At 28.9% G+C, this 11700-nt stretch overlaps 1 protein-coding gene across 3 annotated transcripts in view; it reads left to right on the top strand.

Moving 5' to 3' along the window:
* The window catches only part of LOC107441423 (rho GTPase-activating protein 18), a 279885-nt gene that overhangs the window by 174939 nt on the left and 93246 nt on the right, over window positions 1-11700 (top strand). The window lies entirely within an intron of this gene.

The following is an 11700-nucleotide window of genomic DNA, read 5'->3' as shown; positions in this document are numbered from 1 at the left end:
TTAATTATTAAATAGTTATCCCAACCATTATCTGGGCGCATTAAAATTTGAAAAAAAATTGAGAAATATTTATTAAATTTGACAATTTTTATTTAGGTGAAAAAATCTTGCCAAATTGGTGATTTTTAGAAAGGTTTCAGTTTATTATTTATAGTAAGATGATATATAGTTCAAGATTAAGGAGTTGCTTCGATTTTGAGGCATTTAAACAGTAACTTTTTAATTTTTCTGAAAAAGAGTTTCATAAAACAACTTAGATTGCGTGAAACATTTGAAACTATTAAACTTTTTCAGTAAATTCGCTACCTGTCTGAGGGCGGGTTTTTTTAAAGGTGTATATACATTACGATGCTCCCAAAACATTTAAAGCGCTAGAGAAACATTAAGTTAGGTGAGCAAAGGTTTTTTTTAACCAGTTAAATGCAATTTTTCTCGATTTTTGCTCATGATCCCCATTTTTAAAAAAAATTCTGACTTAACTATTTAATTCTTAACATTTTTTTTTCAAAATTAAAACATTCTTGTACTGTACACAAAATAAAAAACGGACCACCCTGAATTACTTTTAATATAATGATTGGATCTTCGCGTTCTAGAACTCCAATCTTAATGGCTCAAAGGGATGACCTTAAATATGCTAATTAATAAGTACAGACGATATTTTAAATTACGAAATCAGAGACAAAAACGTGCTTTCTCTGAACAAGATACCGTTTTTTTCGACGGTATCGGATTTTTGACCCCAAAATATGAAGGGTAGCTGAGATCTGGTAAATATGGTCGTAATAGTTTTGTCAGAAGAGCGGTCCAAAGTTTGCACTCATTAATAATAGTTTTTCATATTTCACTATATCTCGAGAACTTTTTAAGCGAAGTGAAAAGTTTTTGCACACAATTATAAAATTAGTTTATGCTAAGAAAATTTCTTGTAAAATATATTTTTGAGTAAATATTTATTATTTTTTATTATTTTATTACAGAATGGTCAAAAAATTTGTGAATAGTAAGGTATAAAATTTTTTGCATAATTTTAAAGAATGTAATTTTATATGACAAAATACAAAATTTGAGCAAAATCGGTCGAATAGTTCTTGAGAAATCGAATTTTAAGCATCGGAATTTTTGAAATTCAATTTCTCAGGAACTGTTAGACCGATTTTGCTCAAATTTTGTATTTTGCTATGCGAAATTACTTTATCTAAAATGCTGTGAAAATGGTATACCTTACAATTTAAAAACTTTCGACTATCATTACATAAAATAATAAAAAATAAAGAATATTTACTAAGAGTTATGATTTGCATAGAATTATCTTTGGATAAATAAATATTATAATTGCGTGCAAATATTTTTCTACTCGCCTAAAAAATTTTCGAGAAATCGTAAAACACGCGAGGAAACTTTGGATTCATCTCCTGACCAAACGATTGGGACCATATTTCCCAGATTACGGCTACCCCCTATATTTTAAACATCAAAATTTGATTCATTTCAAAAAGGTATGTTTATTCAGAGTAAGTACGTTTTTGTGTAAGATTTTGCAACTTAAAATATCGTCTGCACGAATTAATTAACATATTTGAGATCGACCTCTCAAATCATTAGAATCGAGTCTTAGAACGTGAAGATCCAATCATTAGATCAAAAGTTACTTAGGTTGGTCCGTTTTTAATTTTATGCACTTTACATAGTAATATATTATCAATATAGGTTATTTTTATTGATCTGATATCATTTTAACGTGATTTTCTTAAAACCAAATGTAGTAGCCAATAATAGAAAATATCCAGGTTAATTAAGCATAAATTCCCACCGTTTCTGATGGCTGTTTTTTTACAGCTTTTCTCGCCTTTTTGACGAGGAATGGATGAAATTATCAGTTTTTCTAACATAATTGAATAAATATCAAATTATTTATATGCATGAGCGAATAATTCTTAAATTATAAAATTTACTACCACTCTAAATATTTAAATGAAAATATAATATTTGTTATAACTAACAGATTCACCAAAGAAAAAAATACAAATGAATTTATTAAACAGTATAGCAATTGTATAATCATGAATATACTGAAAAGCATAGCATTTGAATTATAATTTACGCACTGCTTAAATTCTATCTTTCTTTTGCAGCTGTTACGATAAATTTCTCGATTTATATTGGAAATAGGTAGGTTTTGTTTACCTTCAAAATTCCGAGTTTATATTCCTTAAAAATTTTGAATTTTCCCCCAATCTTTTAAAATCTGTGGGTTTCTTGCCACGCTAGTTGGAAACGCAGTTATGTTCTTTTTTCATATTTCGGGATAGTTGCAGCTCTATATATTTAAAGAACTATATTGTGCGACTGTTAATCGAGACAAAGCATAATTTAAGAATAAAAGGAAGACTTAGTATATACTTTTACTACTGTATATCGCATCATTTCACGTCCCGCAATGAGGACGCGGTTCTCTGTAGAACACCGAAGTAAAGCATCACTGACTGCGGTCAGTAAGCGGGTGGGTGACCACTTTGATCAGTCTGCGTAGGGACCGACGGTGTGCAGTATCGGTCCTCATTAAACTGTTCTACCATAATGTGCTAAACTTCGAGAGCCGGTCGTAGGACTATCATAGTAGGGGAGTCATCCTCTCTGCAGAGGGTCAAAATTGCCATGGCATGTCTTGGAATCGTCCTCAGAGATGTTCCCAACAGCCCATTGTGCAATCAACCTACCAACCTGCATCGTTTCACAACTTTTTTCTTGTTATCAACAAAAATAGATGTGAAAGAAATCATGTGAATGGTGAAATCTCTATTATTAATCTGATAACATGATGGCACGCATGAAAATTTGTTTCATTGTCGGCTAAGGATACACGGTGAGCATTCAAGCGTAAATTATAAACAATATTTGACAGTTTTCGTTCTCGAGAAAACGATTTGCATGGGTTGGTTGCAGCTTGTAAAATTTTGTTCAGAAGTTGATTGTTTGTTTCGAGTAGAAACACTTATTTAATTTTAAAATAATGAATNAAACTAGATAACACTAAAACACCCATCGCGACATCTAAGCTAAGTTTCGTACATCGAGGATATAATACTGAAACTAGATAACACTAAAACACCCCATCGTGACATCTAAGCTAAGTTTCGTACATCGAGGATATAATACAGAGACTAGATGACACTAGAACACCCATCGCAACATCTAAGCTAAGTTTCGTATATCGAGGATATAATACTGAAACTAGATAACACTAAAACACCCATCGCGACATCTAAGCTAAGTTTCGTACATCGAGGATATAATACTGAAACTAGATAACACTTAAACACCCATCGCAACATCTAAGCTAAGTTTCGTACATCGAGGATATAATACTCAAACTAGATAACACTAAAACACCCATCGCGACATCTAAGCTAAGTTTCGTACATCGAGGATATAATACAGAAACTAGATAACACTAAAACACCCATCGCAACATCTAAGCTAAGTTTCATAAAGCGAGGATATAATACAGAAACTAGATAACACTAAAACACCAATCGCAGCATCTGAGCTTAATCTCGTACAACGAGAATATAATACTGAAACTAGATAACACTAAAACACCCCATCGCAACATCTAAGCTAAGTTTCGTACATCGAGGATATAATACAGAAACTAGATAACACTAAAACACCCATCGCGACATCTAAGCTTAGTTTCGTACATCGAGGATATAATACTGAAACTAGATAACACTAAAACACCATTCGCAACATCTAAGCTAAGTTTCACAAAGCGAGGATATAATACAGAAACTAGATAACACTAAAACACCAATCGCAACATCTAAGCTATGTTTCACATAGTTAATACTCGAATTATCAAGAGATATTGCAGGAATAAAACTAGATAAAATAAATCTTAAGAAATGTATATATAAGTGGAAGTAAAAAATACTGAGTATTTTTTGTCAGCTCTGCTGTGGCAATAGTTGCAATGTTCTACTCCGACTTGAGTTATACTATACTAAAATTTTCACAGTATCCAAGGAAATTATTGATATTTTTTCTAGAAAAAAAAAAGCGTTAAAGAAATTTTATAGAAAATTGCATTTCATACTATAATATAGCAATCGAAAAAAAGAAATTTTTTAAAATATCTTTGTGCAAAAAATTGTGAAAACTGTTATATGAAAACAGAAAGCTGGATATCAATATCTCCTGCGCAGACACTCCTCTCTATTTCTCTCATGTGGCACCATAAACTTTGGAATTTCTGTATATGTTGGCAACACAATAATTATTAATTTTTTTTACAGGTTGTCTTAAATAACAATTTAAGTCCCGGTAAATTATAATTAACTCCTGGTACGTAGATCAAAAGTTATTTTGTGTTTTTTTGTGTGCAATGAACATGAAAAATTTATAAAATAGTTCCATGACAATTATCTGTTTGTCACAGCTTAAAAATAAATTGAACGCAAAGCTAAGATTAATTAATCCTGAAACTGAAATTTATTTAAAATCGTCATTCAAAAATTATAATATACATCATTGAATTAAAATTTCTATGTAGGATATATTGGAAATATATAATTATTAAAATAAGGGATAATAATGATAAGTATTAGGGGTTTTGACATAGCAGTTATTTTAAGTTTAAATGAAAAGTATATTAATTAAGTTTATTTATAAGAGAGTAAAAGTTCTAGTCATATTTTTTTCTTCTAAATCCGTCATGCTGTTGTCTTTTTTTTCTTCTCCTTTTTTTCTTCTTTTTAAAGTAAAGGAAAATAAACATTCGGGATAAAATCTATCTTATTCAATGAAATGTCTGAAATTTATTCCCTCATTTATTTACTTTCTCACCAGATATTTGTCATTTTAAAAATAGAAAGAATTTAGAACCCTTAAGAGGTTATATCAGTTTTTTTTATTCGTGAAACTTAACTTACAATACTTTTCTTTGCCTAGAATTTGTACTGCTGTTTAGTGGAGTTTTGTTCTTGTATATTGTGCCATTAAAGTCTATATTTCAAAAACACAGATATTACTTTAGAAAACGATTTTGTAATTATAGAAAAAAAGGTGACAGGTTTTTTTATTTGTGAGAAATTTTAACTGTAGTTATAAAACGGAATCGAAAATGACTGGTCTAGTTATCAATTATTGTATTTTCATAAAATTTTTCTCTCATTTTTATTAATTTCTAGTGCTGCCATCTCTTATTGATTTTCGAACATATAGTAAGAAAAGCTGTTGAATATGGTGCTGCTCTCTGTCATTTTTCTTTACAACTAACTATTAAAAAAAATTAATATTTTAAAAATTATTAAAAAAAAATTTAAACCATAAATAATTTCTTTTAACAGCCTTGAATTTTATGAATTAACGTACTTTGATATAAATTCTAAAAATAGCAATGTACTATAATAAAAATAGTAGACCAATCCTGTTTTTCTGTAGATTTGATGATAGAGCAGTACTAGCAGATGTGCTATTTTTTTTTTATAAAAGAGGGAAAACCAAACTAAACTACACCCAGATATAAAAAGCAACGTAATTTTTTTGAATTTGAAATTTTCTTTTAATTGTAGCAAGAAAAATACTCTTCTTTTCCACATTTTTATAAAATTCAGAACTGATGTTTTTATTGTGTTTTAATTTAAACTGATTCGCTTTTTAGTGTTTCAAAAATTCTGAATAAATCTATTTGGAAATATGTATAGTTTTTTCTTCCTTATTTTAAATTTATGAAAAATAGTTTTTATAAATATTTTATGAGTTGAAATTATGTACCAATATCAATTATGTGCAGGTGTATATTCGTCAAATAATTATTTTATATCTTAAAAGATAATTTGTTTATATTATTGATATTTTGGTATATTCAGCGTTAAATAATTCACATTTTTTATTATGTGTGTAGAACATAAAAATTTCCAAGTTAATATTTATTAATTTAAAAAACATTAATTTAGAAAAAAAAGCTAAACTTCTCACACGAGATATTAATGTAGATACAATAAAAGTTTGTGATGAATTCTAACTTTTTATTTTTATACAGTTATTGATTACTTCTTGGAGTAAATGTTGAAAACATTTGCTCTTAAAACCGGTGTATTGAATGGGGAATTTAGTGAAAATCAGTCATTAATTAATGAAGACTCAAAACTTCTGACTTTCACTACTTCAAAATAATAAAAATAGAAATTATGAAAAAGTGTTTAAAAAAGGAATAAAAATTATTAAAAATTAAAAATAAAAACTATTTTCTTTTTATTGTGTTGTTATTTTGCTTGGGCTACATTAACGTAATATTGGAAACCACTAATTTTACTGGATATAATTCGCGCAAATTGATGATGAGATTATATCTATTCGTGGTCTGTTTTAATTAATTAACTTTTCAATTAAAAATTTATAGAATTTAAATACCCATTTAAAAGTATATATATATTAGAGTATAAATCTTTTATAAGTTTTAAAGGCCGGCAAAAATTGCGAAAGAAAAAAAAAATTTTTTTTTTTCAACACACTATATCAGAAAACATAGCAATAAACTAGTAAATTGTATTGATAACTTCGATTTTTATATATGATTATTCGATACAATTTGGAAGCCTAGCTTAAAGATTTTTCATATGTTTTCGTTAATTATATGATTCTATTTTGGTGATCCCATTAGGAATTACTACAAAAAAATTGGATTTTTTTATTAATGTTTCTCACGTTCACGTAGTAAGGAGAAACTATTTTAAGTATTCGCGATTTTTAATTTTTTTTTTTAAATTTAAAATAATAATATTGCTATTATTTTAAAAATGATCAAATTTTGTTTAATTTTAATGAATTTTTTTAAAATTATAGCAAAAAAAAAATTAGGTAGGACAAAAAAATAAAATTGTTTCTCATAAAAATGTTCAAATCTCTATGAATCTTTACTCTAAACTTGTGAAATTTTATGCAATTATTGCATATAATAATCAAAGTGATCAATACAAGTTATTACTTATTTTCTTTTTTATTTTCTGATATAGGGTGTTATAAACACTTTTTTTTTTTCGTTCGTAATTTACAACCGGCCCTTCAAACCTCTAAATGCTTTAAACTTTATTTATTGATAAATAGGAGAAATTGCATGACCTAAGCAACTAAATGCTTTAAAATAATCCTCTAAATTTTTCTTGAAAAATTTTAAAAAATGTCAAAAACTGAATGTGTTAAAAACTGGAAAAAAAAATGTCAAGTACAAAAAAAAAAAAGAAAAAAAAAGGCAGAATGTGTAAAAAAATGTCAAAAACTGAATGGTAAAGGAAAGTATGTTAAGACCGGATAGATAAGACTGAAAGGTCTGTTGAAACTAAACAGTTCGACATAGAAATTATCAGATTTAATTAATATATTCATTGTTTAGTTGTATATGTTACCGGAAAAGTATGAAATCCGGCATTCTATAGAATGCCTAGGCCAGGGGTGGCGAACCTTTATGCACCTACTTGCCATTTTTTCAAAAAATTGTTTAATGAGGTCATAGACGTGCCGTCAAATAATTTTGACTTCGTGATTATTGGGAAAATAATAATACTATCAACTCAAAACTCTTTTATTTACTAATAAAAATAATACATTTTGCAATGTCTCAGTTATACGCGTAATTCAACTTAAAGTAACATCAGTATGACTTCTGTTGTTGCAGATTAGATGACAAATAACTTATATTGTGTTGTAAGATGTTAGTTTAAGCAAGACTGATAAATTTTTTTTGCTAGTTATTTATTGTTAGCTTGTTTTTTATGGTTATTAATTGTTATTTGGAATTAATTGTACATTCTTTTGTTAATAATTTTTTTTTTGTGAATTTCAATTTAATTGTTAATATGCTTTATAGTGAACTTTGTGATCGGTGGCGTGCCCAGAATATTGTGTCACGTGCCATAAATGGCACGCGTGCCATTGGTTCGCCATCCCTAGCCTAGGCATTCTATACAATGCCTAAAACTAGCCGGCAAAGTGTGAAATGATTTATATTTCACACATTGCCTAGGCATTCTATAGAATGCCAAATGAGAAACCGGCAAAGTATGAAATAAACGTCCGAGGTTATTATGTAAATGATGTGCAGGTTACTGTGAATAACCGAAATCGGTGGTTGTTGACTTTCACCGGTGAATGTTGACAATCACATAGTCGCTTTAGTGAATGTCCGAAATATTTATTACATCCGATTCGATATTAATTTATTCGTGGATATAATTACATTTATTCGATATTTTAATACTTACTGACGATAGATTAGAAGAAACATCAGTGTTTGGAATATCGGGCAAATATATACCGGGCAATGGTACTGATTGACCTTGAAGAAATATCAGTGTAGGGTATACCGGGCAGTGGCACTTAACTAGACCTAGTATATATTTCGGACATTTACCAAAGGTCTAGTCATATTAGGTCTAGTTAAGTGCCACTGCAAGGTATACGTTTGCCCGGTATACCCTACACCAGAGGTCGCCAAAGTGGTCTATATAGACCCCCAGGGGTCTATTTAACATAAGCGGGGGCCGATCTGAGGCAGGGGGTCGAATGGGGCTCGATCCCAACCGGAAGGGTCGATTGGTCGAAGGATTATCAGTATTTTTCAGATATGTGACAATTAGAAATAAAAGAAGAAGACTTGGAAATATATACAGGTAATCTTCAAAAATTGAGCGACGATTTTAAACTGCGTTTTGTTGATTTGGAAAACATTGACATCCCTGATTGGATTATTGTGCCATTTTCTGCTCAAATTGAAAACGTGGACATCAACCTGCAAGATGAGCTTGCTGAATTATTATGGGGATTTGAAGCAAAGACGCTTTTTAAAAATTTAACAATAAGCAAATTTTGGACAAATATAAATATAATGCAAAAATATGTAAGACTTTACGAAATAGCTCAGCCATTTATGATAGCATTTCCAAGTTCCTATATGGTTGAAGCCGGTTTCAGTCACGTAAATTCAATCTTAACTAAGAACAGAAATAAATTAAATGTGGAGTTTCGAGGGGATTTAAGATTAAAATTGACCAATTTTGAACCCAATATAACGTACCTTGCAGGAAAAAAAAAAACACCAGGCACACCCATGTCATTGATTAAGAAGCAATAAATCCGTAGTTACTTTACTTATTATTTCTACTTACTTATAATTACTTATTATTTCATAAATATTAAGGTATTTATATTTCAACATTAATATATTTTTCATAAAACTATTGTTACACTATGTACTATTACTTTAATAAATGTTCAAAATCATAAAATAAATGTACAAACACAGTATCTAATAGAGTTTTATTTTAATTAACAGAAAATTACTTTTATGGGGGTCGATGGAGATTTCGAAAAATTATGTAGGGGTCGATGATCAAAAAAGTTTGGCAACCCCTGCCCTACACTGATACATTTTTAAGGTCAAGTGCCATTGCCCGGTATATATTTGCCCGATACTCCAAACACTGATCTTTCTTTTAATCTATCGTCAGTAAGTATTAAAATATCGAATAAATGTAATCATGTCCACGAATAAATTAATATCAAATCGGATGTAATAAATATTACGGATATTCACCAAAGCGACTATGTGATTGTCAACATTCACCGATTTCGGTCATTCACAGTAACATGCACATCATTTACATAATAACCTCATCAGAACGTTTATTTCATACTTTGCCTAAATAGCATTTGTCATTCTATAGAATGCCTTGGCATTATATGCAATGCCTAGGCCAGGGAAAGTATGTAATACTTCTGATATTTCATACTTTGCCTAAAAATGTCCGACATTATATAGAATGCCTAGGCATTCTATATAATGCCGGCGTTTCATACTTTGCCGGTAACATATACAATATATCACTTTTGTAAAATCATTGATGAACTGTTTTTTTTTCATTTTTTATAAATAATTTTTTCTCTTAGAAAAAGTCGTATCACACGACCTTACTAATAGGATATTGTGATAAAATTTGATTTAACACCACAACATATTGAATCTTTTTTTTTAAAAATAAAGATAACTAAATAAACATACTTTGCCCCAAGCGCAAGAAACTCATAATTCTTCATAGGACTATAAACGTCAAAAAAGTGTATATATTAAAACAAGTTTTTACTACTTTATGTACCTACGCATTTTTTTCTTGTTTGCTTGCCTTTATTAAGTTTTTTTTTCATAAATATTTCAACTTCTTCCTGTAGTAAACATCATTTCCTGCTTGTGTGTAAATTTCATGTTTATGTATGTAAGACTATTTCAAACTTAAACATCGTGAATTAACTTTTTCTTTGGAAGGAAAAAAAAGTTAAATCCTGTTTGTTTGCTTTAAGTCAACGCTTAAGGGTGCAACCGAATGTAGTGTACTTCCGTCTAAGTTTTTAATATCCCTAAAGCGCGCTTTGTAATTATAATATAAAATGTCATTTTAGCAGACATTTTTCTCTTTTAAAAACATAAAGAGGGTGGTGGTTATATATATATATATATATATATAATCCTGTATCCTTTAAAAAAATATATGTATATCCTTTTTTTTCTCGTGTCGGATATAGGAAGTTCATTAATTAAAATATTAATGGTTTTAAAGCTNTACAAACAATATATGTATATATATATATATATATTGTGTGTGTGTGTTTTAATACAATATTATAAAACGCTGTTTTTGTGATACAAAGTTGATAAAGAGATTAAATAGTTAATTTTTTTAAAGTCTGCTCCTTTTTTTTCTCATCTCATGTGGGATATAGGAAGTTCATTAATTAAAATATTAATGGTTTTAAAGCTAGTATTGAAGTACAGTGTGTTTCGTATTGACCTCCCTTAATTTATATTTTTTGAATTCTTTTCGAAAATGAAGTATCCATTTAAATATACATTGAGTCTGTCTAAGACGAATATTTAGAACGAAACTAATTACCGTTGAAAAAAAATCTTATTAATTCCGGGAAGGAACTGATAATGAGTTGAAGAGAGATTTTTTAAAAACTCCTTTAAATTGCATAAAGCAACCAAACTGGTTTCGAAATTTTTCCTCCCGGCTCTTTCGTAAATGATTCGGCAGATTTCGATAACTTTTTTGTTTCATCCTTATTTTATGAATTTATGACCACCTAATGCGCATACTTTTTAGCTTCATCTCCTAAAGGGATACTGAAAATGTATGTTAATCCTTTAACGTGCCCCTTATTTCTAGTAAAGGTAAATTAAAGTATTTTTGGAATTGAAATTGTTTTAAGAACAGTAATTGATATATTAAAAAAAAACTCATCTAGTTTATAAAAATGCCAATTTTTGGTGGTAAATATATTTAACATGACCTATTAGGAACTTACTGACTTTTATTTTTCTTTATTTATAAAATAAATTCCTTAAATGCTACAAACTTCAAAAGGAATTATGTATTTATAACTTTTATACGTTTTTTAAAAGTGACAAATGGTTACCAATTTTATTCAAACTCACTTCAAGAAAGCTGAAGTTATTGAAAAATGGAATATAAATTAAAAGTGGTAAAACGTGGTGGTAAGTATACTTACCACGGCCTTGAAAAGGGTTAAGGGCATAATTCCGGAACAACCTTCATAATTAGAATTATGGTCAATCATGGGTAGAATAAAATGAGATATTTAAAACTAAACAAGAACACAGATACATTTATTTTAAATGCTTTT

The sequence above is a fragment of the Parasteatoda tepidariorum genome, chromosome 9 (assembly GCF_043381705.1).
Source record: "Parasteatoda tepidariorum isolate YZ-2023 chromosome 9, CAS_Ptep_4.0, whole genome shotgun sequence".
Classification (NCBI taxonomy): Eukaryota; Metazoa; Arthropoda; class Arachnida; order Araneae; family Theridiidae; genus Parasteatoda; species Parasteatoda tepidariorum.
This window is presented reverse-complemented; position numbering and strand designations above follow the sequence as displayed.